Source organism: Prionailurus bengalensis, chromosome D3 (genome assembly GCF_016509475.1).
Source record: "Prionailurus bengalensis isolate Pbe53 chromosome D3, Fcat_Pben_1.1_paternal_pri, whole genome shotgun sequence".
Lineage (NCBI taxonomy): Eukaryota > Metazoa > Chordata > Mammalia > Carnivora > Felidae > Prionailurus > Prionailurus bengalensis.
The window spans coordinates 20291477-20307462 of record NC_057356.1 but is presented as its reverse complement, the minus strand read 5'-3'; the positions used below and the strand labels follow the sequence as shown (position 1 = coordinate 20307462).

Here is a 15986-nt window from a genome sequence, read left to right as displayed (position 1 = left end):
TCTCAGGCTGATTGAGGAAAAGGGCAAACAAAAAGTGCTGGAACAAGAGGACAGTAACACACAGAGAAATTTATTTGGGTGGCACTTAGAAAGGTCAGGTGAGCAGGAAGTCCCTTACTGCAGTAACCCTTCCAGAAAGAATGGCACAGGGCCAACACCCAGAAAAGTAAAGTAAAGGATTCCCAGGTACAAAGGGAATCAGAGAAGGGCTTACATGTCTAGAAGATGTCATTCAGCAACACAGCCAGGAGTCTCCAGGTCAGATAGCTAGAAGGCAGTTTGGGATCTTTTATAGTACAAGGATTTTTCTCATCTATGGCTAGCAGATGTTGAATGCAGGCTCGTGGGGCAAGCAAAGCAGGCAGGCTCTAAATGGCAAAATACATGCTTATTTGATCTATATTTAAAGCCACTGGATGTGTAAAACCTAATTTTGGTGCAGACAGGGTAATGGCCATAGCCCTTTCTGAAGAAGAAAACAACATAGGGGCCAATATACTGAGCCCCTCTTTAACCCATTTACATAACAACTAGATTCTAACAAGTAGAATGCAGAAGTGACAGGATGTGACTTCTGATACTAGGTTATTAAAAAAAAAAATAGTAGCTTGACTTGGTTGCTGTCTCTTGCCTTCTTTTAGATCATCTGTCCTATGGGAAGTAAGATACCCTGCTCAACACAACCCCATGGAGAAGACCACATGGTAAGGACCAAGGCCTGCCCATAGCCAGCCCCATGAGAAAGCAGATGCTACTGCTACAGGCAAGCCTTCAGTTGTCTGTGGCTCCTACTGACAGCTCACCTACAATTGAACACTAAGCACTTTAGCAAGCTCTCAGGGGTGTGTGTGTGTGTGTGTGTGTGTGTAAGTTGATTTATTTATTTTGGCCTGGAGAGGCAGAGAAGGAGGGAGAGAGAGAGAATCCCAAGCAGGCTCTGAGCTATCAGTACAGAGCCCGATGCAGGGCTCAATCTCATGAACCGTGAGATCATGACCTGAGCGGAAATCGGGAGTTGGACCCCTAACCGACTAAGCCACCTAGGTACCCTTCTCATTTCTTTTTGGTTCCACTCCCAGTGTCCAACCCACACAACCTCACGTCACATGTATTGTGTATTATTTTATATCCAGGTTGATATGAAAATGTTCTTTTATTCTTCCCTCCCTTCATTCTTCCCTTCCTCTCTCCCTTTCTATCTTCCTTCCATCCTTTTTGCCTTTTGCCCTTGCTTTATTTGATAAATCCATAAACTAATTCCTTATCCTTAATTCCTATATATCTTGCACTTCTTCATTTATTGATCTATTTCAATGAGTATTTATGAATATCCACTATGAGTTAGGCCACGTTCTAGGTGCTGAGGATACAGACCAATGACCTCATGGAGAATATGTTTTCAGAGAGAGCAGAGATATATTGTGTAGTATGTTACAAGGTAGTAAGTTCCATGGATAAAAAATAAAGCAGAGAATGGGAATAAAAAATGACATGGGGATATTTGTGCAAAACCTTGAGGAGGAAGCTATGCAGGGCCCTGAGGACCACTATAAGTCTTTTGATGAAACATATCCTCTTTATCTTTTGTTTCTATTATTTTTCCTTATTGTATCTTTGAGAACATTACACATATTTTTTTAATATTTTTAAAAAGTTTATTTATTTATTTTGAGAGGGACAGGGGATGGACAGAGAAAGAGGGAGAGAATGAATCCCAAGCAGGCTCTTCACGGTCAGCACGGAGCCCAATGTGGGGCTTGAACCCACAAACTGCAAGATCATGACCTGAGCCGAAATCAAGAGTCATTACACTTATTTTAAATCTTGACATTCTAGGAGCACCTGATTGGTTCAGTTAGTAGAGCATTCGACTCTTGATCTCAGGGCCTTAAGTTCAAACCCCATGATGGGCGTGGAGCCTACTTTAAACAACAAACAAATAATCAATCAATCAATCTTGATGCTCTAATTCTAATTCATGTTGTTAAAATGTGGCGTTGATGCCTCTTTTTACACAGTGTGTACGTTTCTATAGGTGTCTTTTTATTTTCTTGACCGTTCTACAGGCATATCAGTTATTCAGATTAGAAAAGTACAAGGAGGGTGCCCAGTCATTAAGCATCTGACTTTGGTTCAGGTCATGATCTCACAATCTGTGAACTTGAGTCCCACATGGGGTCAGCTGGAGCCCCACTTCAGGTGAGCATGAGCCCTGCTTGGGGTAAAAACACAAGCCCTGCTTTGGATGAGCCCCACCCTTCTCTCTTTCTCTCTCTGTCTCTCTCCCCTCAATCACTTGTGCCCTTTCTCTCAGAAAAAAAAAAACAACAAACAAACAAACAAAAGAAGAGGAGAAGGCACTGAAGTCCAGGATGGTGTTACTTCTATGAATTTGAGTAAGGAGGAATGATCTGCTCAGAAACAGAGCCCAGGCAAGGTTATAGTGAAGTAGAGTCCACCCTTTTCTGTTGTTTTTGCCCCTCTAGGTGACTACTGACTCCAGCCCCTATCTCCCTTTCTCTCCTCTTGAGATTGATGTTTTTACAACCAGTTGATCTTTTTATTCTTGTAAATTTAGGGCCTAGGGGAGGATGAGTGTAGGAAGAAATACTTAAACGCTGCCTGCTGCCCCTGGTTAGGCTGCAAATCCAGTTTGGCCAGAGCTGGGTTTGTTTTGTTTTGTTTTGTTTTGTTTTGTTTTGTTTTGTTTCCTTTCTTAATCTCTCAGTGGTAAAGCCAGGGAAGCAAGTGGGAGAAAAAAGAGCCTAACTCAAAAGCTGCTTTGCAAACTTTTGCTCTCACAAAGAAATTTGGCTCCCTAGTCCTATGCCCAAAATTGCTGTTTTCTCTATGTAAACAAGGACTCTATGCCCTGGTTCCCTTTCTGGTCCCCCTTCTCTTGTAAACAAAACAAAACAAAAACATTGTTTCCACAGATTGGTGCTTGCTTCTCTCTTCTGAGGTCTTTCCATGGAGGAGTGGGCGTTATGGTTTGATATTCTACCCCCCATCCTTCCCCATACCACCACCACCACCACCCCTGCCCCGGCTCTTCCATTCATTCTTCAGACCTCTGCAGAAGGACTTCCTTGTTTGTTATCTCCTCAGGTACTCTCCTTAATGTCAGGAAACAGCTTCTAATTGGCAACTTCATAGATGCATTTTACTTTTCATCGAACTTGCTCCCTCGCCATCCATTAAAAATACTGACATCTTCCTTCCTGAAACATCATTTCCTCTAAGTCCCAAGACAGGACTCTCTTCCTCCTTTCTCTCTGAGCTTACCCCACTCTTCTTTTCCTTTCCTTCTATCCAGCATCCCCCTGCATCCATATTTCATCTGTTTTCCTAAACTACAAGTATGCTCCTGACCTTTCTCCTTGCAAGTCACATACACAATCTAAGACATCAAGTCCAAAATCCTAACTGAGATATTTTCAACCCTTTTCAGCCTCTGTGATCGAACTTCTCAGCCCTACCCTTGGGTCCAGCCAAGTCAAGTTACTTGACCTCTCCAGACAAGTTTACCCCACTTACTCATGTATACTTATGTATAACCTATTTTCTGAGCTAATTTTTTTTCCTAGTCTCTTCTCAAATAGACTCTAAATTCCAAGAGGGTAGAATTTGTTTTCAATTCATCTTCTGTTTGTAATAAAAATTTTATGAAGTTGAATGAATGTATGAACAAATATAAAAATTGTTTAGTTTCCAAAGGCTCTATCATAGTAGCATCTCCATGACTGGAATCATCCTGATGTACCCAGGAAAATCCAAACAATCATAACCTGTAATTTCAGAGATGGTCCAGAGGTGGTCATGCTGTTAGACCATAACCCCCTGCATGACAGAATATGTTGCCATTCTGCTCTCTGATACATTCTTCCTGATAGAATCCTGGAAGAATGTCTCCAGTACAGGAGCTGATGAGTTTTCATCCAGTGAATGAATTCAGACATGAATGTATTCTTGAATGGAAAGTTCCACCCTCAGGGTACACCCATCGATTGTTTTAGTAGGCATCTCTGCCGACAAGGGTGAAGAAAGAGTCCAGGACCAGGTACGTGAATCCTGGGTCTAGGGAAAAACATTTCTTTTGTGCCTTCCTCGAAATATCTTAACACCCAAGTCTCAAAAAAGGTCTCATTAAAAGTGGCAGTAGTCAGGGCCTGTGAATGGCTTTCAGTGTTTATTTCAGTTCTTTAATCTTTGTGTATTTCCATCACTATCAGCAATTAACATGTTTCTACCATGATAAAAATTATTTGACAAAGTGATAGAGATGGAGGCCACATTAAGGATGCCAGGGAACAAGGATGGGAGAGTTACGCAGATATAAAGGGGTAGCATGAGGTGATTCCTTTGTCTTGCTGGAACAGTTCTGTATCTTGACTGTGATGGTGATTACACAAATGGAGACACAGGAAGAATTGTGTAGAAATACACACACACAAATGAATGCATGTGAAATATGGTGAAAAGTAGATCAGGTCTGTAGTCTAGTTAACAATACTGTACCAATATCAAGTTTCTGGTTTTGATTATTTGATTATTATATGTTTCCAATTATGTCACCAATGTGGGAAGCGGAATAAGAGTACATACACAGTACTCCATGTACTATTTTTGCAACAACCTATGAGTATATGATTATTTTATTTGTTTGCTTGGTTTTTTTTTTAATTTTTTTTAACGTTTATTTATTTTTGAGACAGAGAGAGACAGAGCATGAACGGGGGAGGGTCAGAGAGAGAGGGAGACACAGAATCTGAAACAGGCTCTGGGCTCTGAGCAGTCAGCACAGAGCCCGACGCGGGGCTCGAACCCACATACCGCGAGATCGTGACCTGAGCCGAAGTCGGATGCTTAACAGACTGAGCCACCCAGGCGCCCCTGTTTGTTTGTTTTTAAGTAGGCTCCATGCTCAACGTGGGGCTTGAATTTACAACCCTGGGATTAAGAGTTGGATGTTCTACCGCCTGAGCCAGCCAGGCACCCACTATATGATTATTTTAAAATAATTTTTTTAATGTTTTTCAAGAAAATATAATCCAAAATTTGGAAATACAACAAAAAGGCAATTTATGACCCTGGAATGTTACACTAAATATTTTTTTTAAATGGTCCCACATGCAGCCCAGAACATCTCCAAGACGATTGCCATATCACAGAACCATAATCTATCTCACTCCTGACAACCCTGTCATTAACCTACAGAATGAAAGTTTTCTCCAGGGCAGTGACAGCCTCATGAAGGGTAAGAAATGAGCTGGTGATCAGGAACTTCACCTTCAGAGAAGAAGTGGATGTTTCTCCCCTGGTTTTTGAGGAGCCAGTTTAGGGTCCAGCACACCCCTATCCCACCGCCCAGTATCATGTGATGGTCCCTTCTGCTTCAGTCCCCCAACCCTTCTTGGATTAACAAAGCCTGACACATGTTGGGGGGAATGATTTTCCTCCTTCCTGTGTTGGCCAGAAGTGTTGGGACAGTGTGATTTTGGAGTGATTTCCTACGGTGTTGGTTCCTCCCTCCAGGTTGGGAGGTGATAACCACCATCCCAGGAATTCTCAATGAATTTTTATTACTTAAAATAAATGAATGAATGAAATCAGTGAATGATCCCATCTGACCTTAAAATATTTTTTATTTATTTTTTTAAAAAATTTTTAACATTTATTTATTATTGAGAGACAGAGAGAGAGACAGAGCATGAGCATGGGAGGGGCAGAGAGAGGGGGAGACACAGAATCTGAAGCAAGCTCCAGGTTCCAAGCTGTCAGCATAGAGCCCTACGCGGGACTCCAACTCACAAACCACGAGATCATGACCTGAGCCAAAGTCAGATGCTTTACTGACTGAGCCACCCAGGCGCCCCAGACCTTAAAAGATTTTTAAAATTTTATTTGTCTAGGAATTGATTAGGGTCCAGGGTGCCTGGGGGTCTCAGTCAGTTGAGCGTCCGACTTCAGCTCAAGTCATGTTCTCGCAGTTCACAAGTTCCAGCCCTGCATCGGGCTCTGTGCTGACAGCTCAGAGCCTGGAGCCCGCTTTGGATTCTGTATCTGTCCCTCCCCAGCTCATGCTCACTCTTTCTCCTTCTCTCTCAAAAATAAATAAACATTAAAAATTAAAAAAAAATTGATTAGGGTACAGATATTTTATAACTGAAAAATTTAGATTAGCAGGTAGAAAACAGATTAGAAGTAAAATAGAAAGGATAATCCCAAGAGTTACAGTTTTAGGATTTTTCACCAACTTGGTATATAATTTAGGAAACATACTTTAGCTATCTTATTTCAACATCCCCCCACCACCCAGACAATATAAATCCTATTTCTGTATATCCTTATTGAGTCAGCTTTACCATTCTGGTTGCTCCTTCATTAACAGGATACTTATGTTAGGCATGTGCTCACTGTTTATGTGATAACTATGCTTTCAGTAATATGAGAATTGTGCTTTCACAGTACTTGAACGTACCAATGAAATGTGCTCACCTCATGAACAAATGAGTCACCTGGATGGCTCAGTTGGTTAAGTGTCCAACTCTTGGTTTCAGCTCAGGTCATGATCTCATGGTTCGTGAGTTCAAGCCTGGCATGGGGCTCAGTGTTGCTGGTGTGGAGCCTGCGTGGGACTCTCTCCCTCTCTCTCTCTGCCCCTCTCCTTGCTTGCTCTCTCTCTTTCTCTCTCAAAATAAATACTTAAAAAAAATTTTTTTAAAGAAAATAGTATTCATTTTCAGAGCTTATACATGCCAAAGCCTGATGACTTAACACATGCCCACTGTTCCCACAAATATAGATATCTTCTCCCAGAAAGTGCCAGCTTGTGCTATCATATTTTAATGACTTATTATTGCATAAAAAGTAAAATGTGTTACAGGAAACTTCCTTCTTGAAAATTCATTGTTACCAACAAAAGTCCATAAAACATTTTTATGGAAGGGACCAATTTGACCTAATGTTCCTCATCAAAGTGAATCCTGAATTAAATCAGAGATTTAATTTTCATTCCAAAAAAAAGTGGGGAGGACATAAAAATTGGAAAGGAATAAGTAAAAATTGTCTTGATATTTTTAAGATATTAAGTATCTTCAAATTGGTATTGATATTCAAAGCAATCCCCAAATTCCAGTGAGTTGGCAGAAATTATTAAATTATTTTAAAGTTACATGGAAATCTGAAGGACCTAAAATAGCCCTAATAATCTTGAAACTTTTTATAAGACTACAGTAATTAAGACTGTGTGGTATGGGTGTTTCAAAAATAAACCAACACTTTATACTATTGTATACTTTAAATTTGCTAAGACAGTATATCTTAAGACACACACAAAAAAAAGTAACTACTGATGGATGCATTAATGAACTTAATTGTGGTCTTTTCACAATATATACATATATCAAAACATCACATTGTACACTTTAAATATATATAATCTTATTTGTCAATTATACTTCAATAAGCTGGAGAAATAAATAAATGAATAACCTATATAGTCACTCGATCTTCAACAAAGACACCAATGAAAGTCAAAAGAAAAAGTGGTTCTTTTTAGGGGCGCCTGGGTGGCGCAGTCGGTTAAGCGTCCGACTTCAGCCAGGTCACGATCTCGTGGTCCGTGAGTTCGAGCCCCACGTCAGGCTCTGGGCTGATGGCTCAGAGCCTGGAGCCTGTTTCTGATTCTGTGTCTCCCTCTCTCTCTGCCCCTCCCCCGTTCATGCTCTGTCTCTCTCTGTCCCAAAAATAAATAAACGTTGAAAAAAAAACTTTATAAAAAAAAAGTGGTTCTTTTTAAATAAATGATACCAGAACAACTAGATATTTGTATTAGAAAAAGTAAAAAGGAAATTTAACTCTACCTCACACCATATACAAAATTAATTCAGTATGGATTATGGGCTCAAATGTGAAAACCAAAACAATAAAGCTTTTAGGGAAAAAAAAAAAGGAGAGAGAATATTTTCAAAACCTTACCATAGACAAGGCATAAAGATACCAAGGATACAAGAAAAAATTGATAAATTAGACTTCATAAAAGGTAAAAGCTTCTGGGGCATCTGACTGGCTCAGTCAGTAAAGCATGTGACTCCGTCTCAGGGCTATGTGTTCAAGCTCCACATTGGGCATAAAGCTTACTGGGGGCACCTGGGTAGCTCAGGTGGTTAGGCATCCAACTCTTGGTTTCAACTCAGGTCATTATCTCACAGTTTGTGGGATCAATCCCTGCATCAAGCTCCACACTGACAGCACAGAGCCTGCTTGGGATTCTCTCTCCTTCTCTCTCTGCCCCTCCCCTGCTTTCTCTCTCAATAAATAAGTTTAAAAAAATTTTTTAAGTAAAAGCTTCTGCTCATCAAAAGATACCAGTAAGAAAGTGAAAGGCAAGCTACAAGTTGTAGGGGGAAAAAAATCAAAGGAATTAAAACAATATTTGTTAGTTGAAAGAATGAACAGATGACCATCCATTCTCCCTATTTCCCATCACTACTCACATTGTCTTGAAGAAGCCCTCAGGTGGCACTATGTATTCCCTCAGAAGTAAGCACAGTCTGAAACAAACTCAGAGCTTAAAATTTAAAGGGCTCTGGACTCATTGGCCATGTAAAAGGTTGCTTCATCAGGTAAACTTGTCTTTCTGGTGAGGGTGCTGCTTTCTGAGCTAAGGACACAGTTGAGGAAGTAGTAAAGGGAACAGATTGACACAATACACCACACACATATCCCTCACCCAAGGGCATTCAGGAGGGAATAAAAGAGCCAACAGAGAGCTCCATCAGCTGAGAAGCCAGCAGATCCTTGGGACATCTGCACCATGGCCTGGATCCCTCTCTTTGTCCTCTCTCTACTCATTCATTGTCTAGGTTCATAGAGATTTCAAAGACTGGTCTTTGGAGTGATCCCCTGATCCTGTTCTTCATTCCTACACTGCATCTGTTTTCAGTTTTAGAGACTAGTTCTCAGGCTGTGGTGACTCAGGAGCCCTTCCAACCATCCCTAAGAGGGATAGTTACTGTCAGCTGTGGCTCCAGCACAGTAGTCATCACCAATGGTAACTATCCACACTGGTTCCAGCAGAAGTCTGGACAAACACTGATTTATGACACACACAACCAACACTCAGGGACTCCCACACATTTCTCAGGCTTCCTCTTGGGGTCAAACTGCCCTCACCTTCTCAGGGGCTCAGCTCGAGGAGGAAGCTGAGTACTACCATATATGCTGGCATATCCTGGTGCTTGGCACAATGAAAGACCCAGATGAAGAATGGTGGCATGAGCCTGCCACCTGGCTGATTCTGGGTCCACATATTTATCAACCTGATTTGACTGACAAATGGATAGATATTTTAGCTCTCTGGAAAACCTAAATGTTGGCCACTTATAGAGAAAAAAGTCAAGGGAAGTGGGCTAAAATGATCCAGTGAATGTTTTAGGAGGTGGGTATAGGAAAAATAGAACCCCAAAATTTTGTGAATCTGTAGGGCACAATAGAAGCTGTAATACATGAAGAGTTTATGATCAATTCCCTTCCCCCCACCCCCAAAAAAAGCATGTAAGATATACTTCCAACTGCTCATTGGAGCAAACAAAATAAGGTCTTCATTTTATGTAAGTAAAGTTTTCAAAACAATGCAAGTTCACTGAATAAAATTTGTTAATATTTTTAAGGAGTGTTTTTTCCTACCCTGGGAAGACCAAATAGTTCAGAAGTTAGATTACTATAGAAGTTACTAATTTAGTCTTTTTTTTCCTTTAAGTTTCAGATCATACAAATGTATACAAAAATTGGTATCCTGATAGTTTTCCTTCATACTACTGCAATCTCTCTTTAATATATGGGTGTGTGTGTGTGTACATATTCCAGCTAAAGCTGGAAGGACTTTGAGAAGTGTGTTAGTATAAGACTTAATAAAAACAAAAACTGGACTTTGAGAATGCTCCAGTGTGGCTTAAAAGGAAGTAAGGAACATGATATTAGAAAATTGAGAAAGGGGTTATGTAGTGGCAGAAAGTTTGGTAACACCATCACCTTCAGTTTATATGAAAAGGATAAAATGTACCTAATTAATTGACTCATCTGGCTAAGGAGATTTCCAGCCAGAGAGCTGGAAGTACTGCTTAGCTTCTTCTTGTTGGTTATAGTACAGTATGAAGGGAAATAAAAAAAAAAGTTAAGGGAAGGACTGTTAAAACAGGAGCCAGAACTTGCAGGTTTTGAAAATTCCGTCTCTTCAGATGGCAAAAGATGCTGAAATTAATGGCTACCAAGCAAAGATCATAACCCAGGGCACTGAAGAAAGGTGATCTAAAGATGAGAGTGGGGCTGTAAAATTCTTTGTTAAGGCTCAAAAGGATCAAAGGTGATGCTTCAGAGCACCATTCAGTCAGGTCAAGGCCCTCTAAAGAGTTTAAGGGTGTGGCTCAAAGATCACCTTAAATCACACAGTGGGGCTTCTACTAAGCTTATGGGTGTTGTCTCTCAACATTCTCAGCAGAAAACCAAGAGAGTCATCCATACCTTGAAGAGATGTGTGGTTGTAGCTTTGGAGTGGAGTTCTTTGGCATGAACACCAATAAGATTAACAGGAGACACACAGTTTTCAATTTAGCTATAAACTTTCTTCCATAAAAGCAAGTATGTCATAGGGCAGAATCAAGAATCCAGACATCAAAGCCAAGAGAATCTCCAGGCCTTGCATCCTAATCAATGAACTGCCAGCATATGTATACCTGGTGGGATTTCAGAATTGCCACTAACAAGTGACTCCCATCTCCTCTTCCCCTTTCTAAACAGGCATGTCTATGAAAGTTGTTCTATGCCTGTCCCACTGCTGTTGGGTGGGCATGTAGGTGAGCAGGTAACTTATCTCTTTTGTTCACAGGTCTTCAGATTCAGGGAACTGTACTTGAGATACTGCAAATGAGGAATACCACCCAAGGACTTGATCTACAACTAGACCTGATTAAAATGATGAGATTCTAGACTTCAACTTTTGGAGGCCTTCTGAGGTGAATGTATTTTGCACATAGGAAGTATGTAAACCTGGTGGTTTAAAATTATACCCATAAATTCTTCCCTTCAAAGGTAAAGCTTAATTACCCTCCCCTTGATATGTGTGCTAGACTTAGTGGCTCATTTCTAATGAACAGAATATTGTAGAAACAACAGAATAAAATGTCTGAGATTAGGTCATAAAAGACAGTCTAGCTTCCTTGCTCACTTCCTTCGAATATTTGTTCTAGAAGCTAGCTAGGCATGTCTTGAGAATACTTAGGTAACCCAGAAGAGAGGCTCATATGGAAGTATGAGGTTTTCTCCCAACAGTGAGCAAGGAATTGGGAGTTTCCTGTCAATAGCCATGTGAGTAAGCCATCTGGGAAGCAAATCTTCCAGTCTCATTCAGGTCTTCAGATGACTGCAACCTCATGGAACACCCACAACATGTAATTTCCAGAACAACCCAACTAACTTGCTCCTGGATTTCCAACTCTCAGACACAGTGGAAGAGTAAAAAAAAAAAAAATTAAGCTGTTAGTTTTGTGGTATAGTTTGTTATACAGGAATAGACAATGAATATATCCCCAAATTTGGGCTCTGCCTTCAGTCCAGTTTTGACAAGAATCTTGCTGGGTCCGTTTATAGAAAATTCCGCACCATTGATATCTGATCACCCTTGATATCTGATCAAATTTCTTATTCTCTACTCTCAACATCATGAATAATTTTTTTCAACATTTCCAAGTTTTATTATTAGGAATTTCTTTCAAATGAGTATTTTCATGCTTTTACCTTTTATACTATATTCATTTTGGGGGAACAGATTTCTAGAATTAAAAGTTCATTATTTTTATCATATCCTTTTTTAATACCCCATGTAGTGATTTGAAAAGGATGTATACAAAGTCATTTAGTATGTACCCACACCCATACCCTAAAAGTTCCAAGGAAAACTTAATTCACAGTAAACTATAAATTTAAGACTAAAACATTCAGTCTGCAAATTCTCACGCCTTTGGAATTAACTTACCAAAAAAGGTATACAGAATGAAAACTTTAATAAAAATGAAAGTATGAATCAAAATATTTAAGACTCAAAGCTGTAAACAAAGGTAGGCAAAGTTTAAATCCTTTATTAAACAGAAATAAAGCTGTTAAAGTGTCTTTATAAAAAAAAAGAAGAATCCTAAAGAAAATAGAGGTGTCTAATGAATCAAGACAAAAATAGGGAGGGGCACCTGGGTGGCTCAGTCAGTTAAGCGTCCAACTTTGACTCAGGTCACGATCTTGCGGTCCATGAGTTCGAGCCCTGCATCGGGCTCTGGGCTGATGGCTCAGAGCCTAGAGCCTGCTTCCGATTCTGTGTCTCCCTCTCTCTCTGACCCTCCCCCATTCATGCTCTGTCTCTCTGTCTCAAAAATAAATAAACGTTTAAAAAAATTAAAAAAAAATAGGGAACAAAAAAAAATTAGTTGGGATAATAAATCAAGGGTTGTTCCTTGGAAGAGTAAATCAGAAACATTGATAAAGCTGTGGCAAATCTAATGAGGGGAAAAGGAAATACGTTTTAATAATAGAAATGAGAAAAGGAATGGGATTCTGAGTAGAGAGGATAATATTCAACCCCAAGTGGAAATATTACTTCAGGAAAGGAAGGTTTCTAATAGAGAAGTATGAATCAGGCTGAGCAAAACCTTTCTGATAGAAAAGTGTGAATCAGGCTGAGCAAAACCTTAGGTTAGTAAAGAAAATGTAAATGATTGCCTCAATAGATATTGTAAGCTATCCAATATAATTAAGCAATTTTCTTTAAAAATTCTAAAGACAGATATTAAGCAGTATGTGCATTACCTTTAATGGTAAAGCATTTCTCACTAAAACCAAGAACAAGAAAGCTCATTTACATATCACTGTTTGGAAGTTTGGGCCAATGCAATATGGTCAAAAATAATTAAAATTGGCAGGAAGGCAAAGAGTGTACATAGTGGTATCAAATAAAAATTAACTTAAACTAAAAATATGCCATGTTATTGGTGAAAAGATAAATAACGAAAACTTTTTTTTTCAAAAAAGCATTTTATTACTATAATTGCTATTTTACTTACAATTTTTGGCAACATTAACAAAATAATAAATTTTATCTGAAAGAACAAGCAAGCAAAATAGACATGGAAATTCACAAAAGGCAATAACAAAATAGTAATCTTGACAGATATTCAATATATTTGTAAACAAAACAAAGTGACATTGCCTTAAAAAAATATAGAGGTATCAATAGAAAAACAGAGAAAGCTCCTGAAAGAACTCAACTCACTATATTCATTGTCTTTTGGTTGCAGGCACAGAAATTGACTCAAGCTAGCTCAATTCTAAGGTAAGCAAAGCTTTTGATGATTATCTCTTCCTAGCTTTTTGTGAAAACCTAGGAAATTTAACCAGATTGGAGAGGAAAGAAGGAGTGGGGAGGCTTAAAGTGCCTTTAGCAGGGAGGAGGAAAAAGGTATCATTTCATTGTCAGTATCTTTTAAGAACACTGGTGAAGCTCAATAAACTAAAGGAAATGTCAAACAATTAAGCGAGGTAGCAAGTCATGCAGGCTTAGGAGATGAGCATTCTAAGAAAGAAAGCAACAATTGCAAAGTCTTTGGAACAGGAAAAAATATGATTTGCTTGAAAAAAAAAGCAAGGCCAATGTGTCAAAAACAGTGCACCAGTGGGGAAAATGGTAGATTAGCATGGCAGAGAATGGAAGAGCAAGAGGAGGTAGACAGGGGTCGTATCACTCAACCTGTAGTTGGCAATAAATAACAATTTGTACTCCTTAGGGGCATACTTTAGTTAAATAGCAAACAACAGTTAACAGTGTTGATAATACCAAGCAACCACAAAAACAAAGAACTAAAACATTTCATATTTTTACTGTTTTCAAAAACAGAATTTGTTATACGAACAGAACAAGGGAGACAAGTATGCAGAGGTCTGCATATCTATTTATACACAGAAGTTTCCACCTGAGACTAGAACAACTGTGCGTGCACACGCGCGCGCACGCACACACACACACACACACACACACACACACACACTCTCTCTCTCTCTCTCTCTCTCTCTCTCTCCTTCTCTCTCCACCTAAAACAGGTTCAGGCTGAAATATTAACAAAGTGCCTCGGCCCAAGCAAACTAACTGAAAAGGCCTAGTAAAATGTTCAAAGTGCAAATCAATCAATCATTGAGCAAATAAATACAACAGAATCTACACTCAGGAAGTTCTCTAAAACATGGACAGTATACTCACAACTACTTTGTTATCTGTAGTCCTTCCTCCCCAATTCTAGAAGGGATGCAAAGCCCCTGATGACTAACCATTCCCAGCTTTTTGTAAAGCTTAGGGAATTTAACAAGACTGAGGAGGGAAGAGGGAGGAGAGATAAGATGCTTTGAAAGAGGAGAAAGCAAAAGAAAACAGGAAAGACTTCTCCCAGCTCAGGTCTATAGACAGCATCCTAGGTTCCTTAAGTGGTGCACAGAGGCTTGTAGGTACCTGAGTCAGAGGTGGAAGAAAGAAGGGACAGCACTGGAAAATGCCCAGGGACACTCAATCCTGGGAACCCACAGAAGTAGTCAAGGGTGTTGATGTTCAGGAACCAATACTCAGATGGCACTCCAGTTACGTAAGAGTCCTTGGAAATGGCAAAGGGAAAAGTATAGTCACAGATTAGGCAGTTAGCCAGCTGAAGGACAGGAACTCTAAAACGTAATACTTAATGAAATTAATGGGACATTTCTTGCACATAAGAGTGTGGCAAGGAAGTCCGAAACTCACATTAGTTTGATAAAAAGGGAAACTATACACACAAGAGAGTAACTGTTAGCTGTAATACATTCATGACCAAGGCAAGTTACAAACTTGCAAATTTCACATGTTCAACAGGGGTAAGATACATGTACATGGGAAAATACCAGGAAAAGCCCTATACTGGGTTTAATTTTACTCAGTCACCATGGGTTACTACTTTTATCCACTGTACTTACTATTCTTGGGCAACTCCCATTCCAACTTTATAGTAAGAGAGCTAAATTTAGCCCAGTCCTTGAACTAGGTAGATACCATTTGTTTAGCTCTTTTCAGTTCAAACTATGGGTCTAGTGCAGTTCAAACTATGGATGTCTGGGCTTCTTTCCCTGGGGAAACTTTATTTGCTGTACTGCTGCAGCTGAGAGGTATATGGCTAATTTATTCCGACCAAAGGCCAGCCAGACGAGAACAAACTGAATTCCTCTTTGGATCACTCAACTGGAGCTTCAGACTCTAGCCCCCAATCTATTCATTACCCCTTCTTCTCCATTTGAAGCCAATTGACACACAGTAATTATTTCATGTCTGCAGGAGCCCCTTGCCAAACATCCGCGTTTTATTTTAATACTTTTGCTTCCTTGGATGTTCTTGTGCTAGGAAGACACTCTGAGACTGTTCTTTCTTTCTGCCTTGGCTCCCAGACTGGAGTGAGCGAGTGTGTGTGTGTGTGTGTGTGTGTGTGTGTGTGCGCGCGCGCGCGCACTGGCACGCCTCTCCCTCAACCAGAACAAGGAGTCTCCACTGACTAATCTTCCAGTTTCTGATTCCCATTCATGACATACCTTCTTCAACTTCACCCTCATGCTCTCAGAGACTGATTATTTTAAACCAGCACAAGAGAGACACTTATAGGGGCTCAGCAGCAAATGGGACCATGTTGTAACAGTCTATGTTGTAACAAAGTCATATCAGTCTGACTAGAGTTAATATTGAAATCCTCAAGACATGGAAAAAGTTGAAAATAAAATTAAGTACTTAAAGAACTCTAGATTCTATCTGCAGAAGTTAGAGCTTTCAAACTTATAAGTAACATGAAATATCAAAATAAATAGGTTTCCACTTTTTTTCTCTCACACACACATACACACACAAAACACCTTTTATATGTTAAGCCAGATACAGTTAC

The 15986-nt window shown here is 39.7% G+C and overlaps 2 gene segments (V, D, J or C); both read left to right on the top strand.

Annotated features, from left to right (window-relative positions):
• The window catches only part of LOC122470393, a 644196-nt gene that overhangs the window by 233794 nt on the left and 394416 nt on the right, over positions 1–15986 (top strand).
• Positions 1–15986, top strand: part of LOC122470388 — a 901179-nt gene that overhangs the window by 508526 nt on the left and 376667 nt on the right.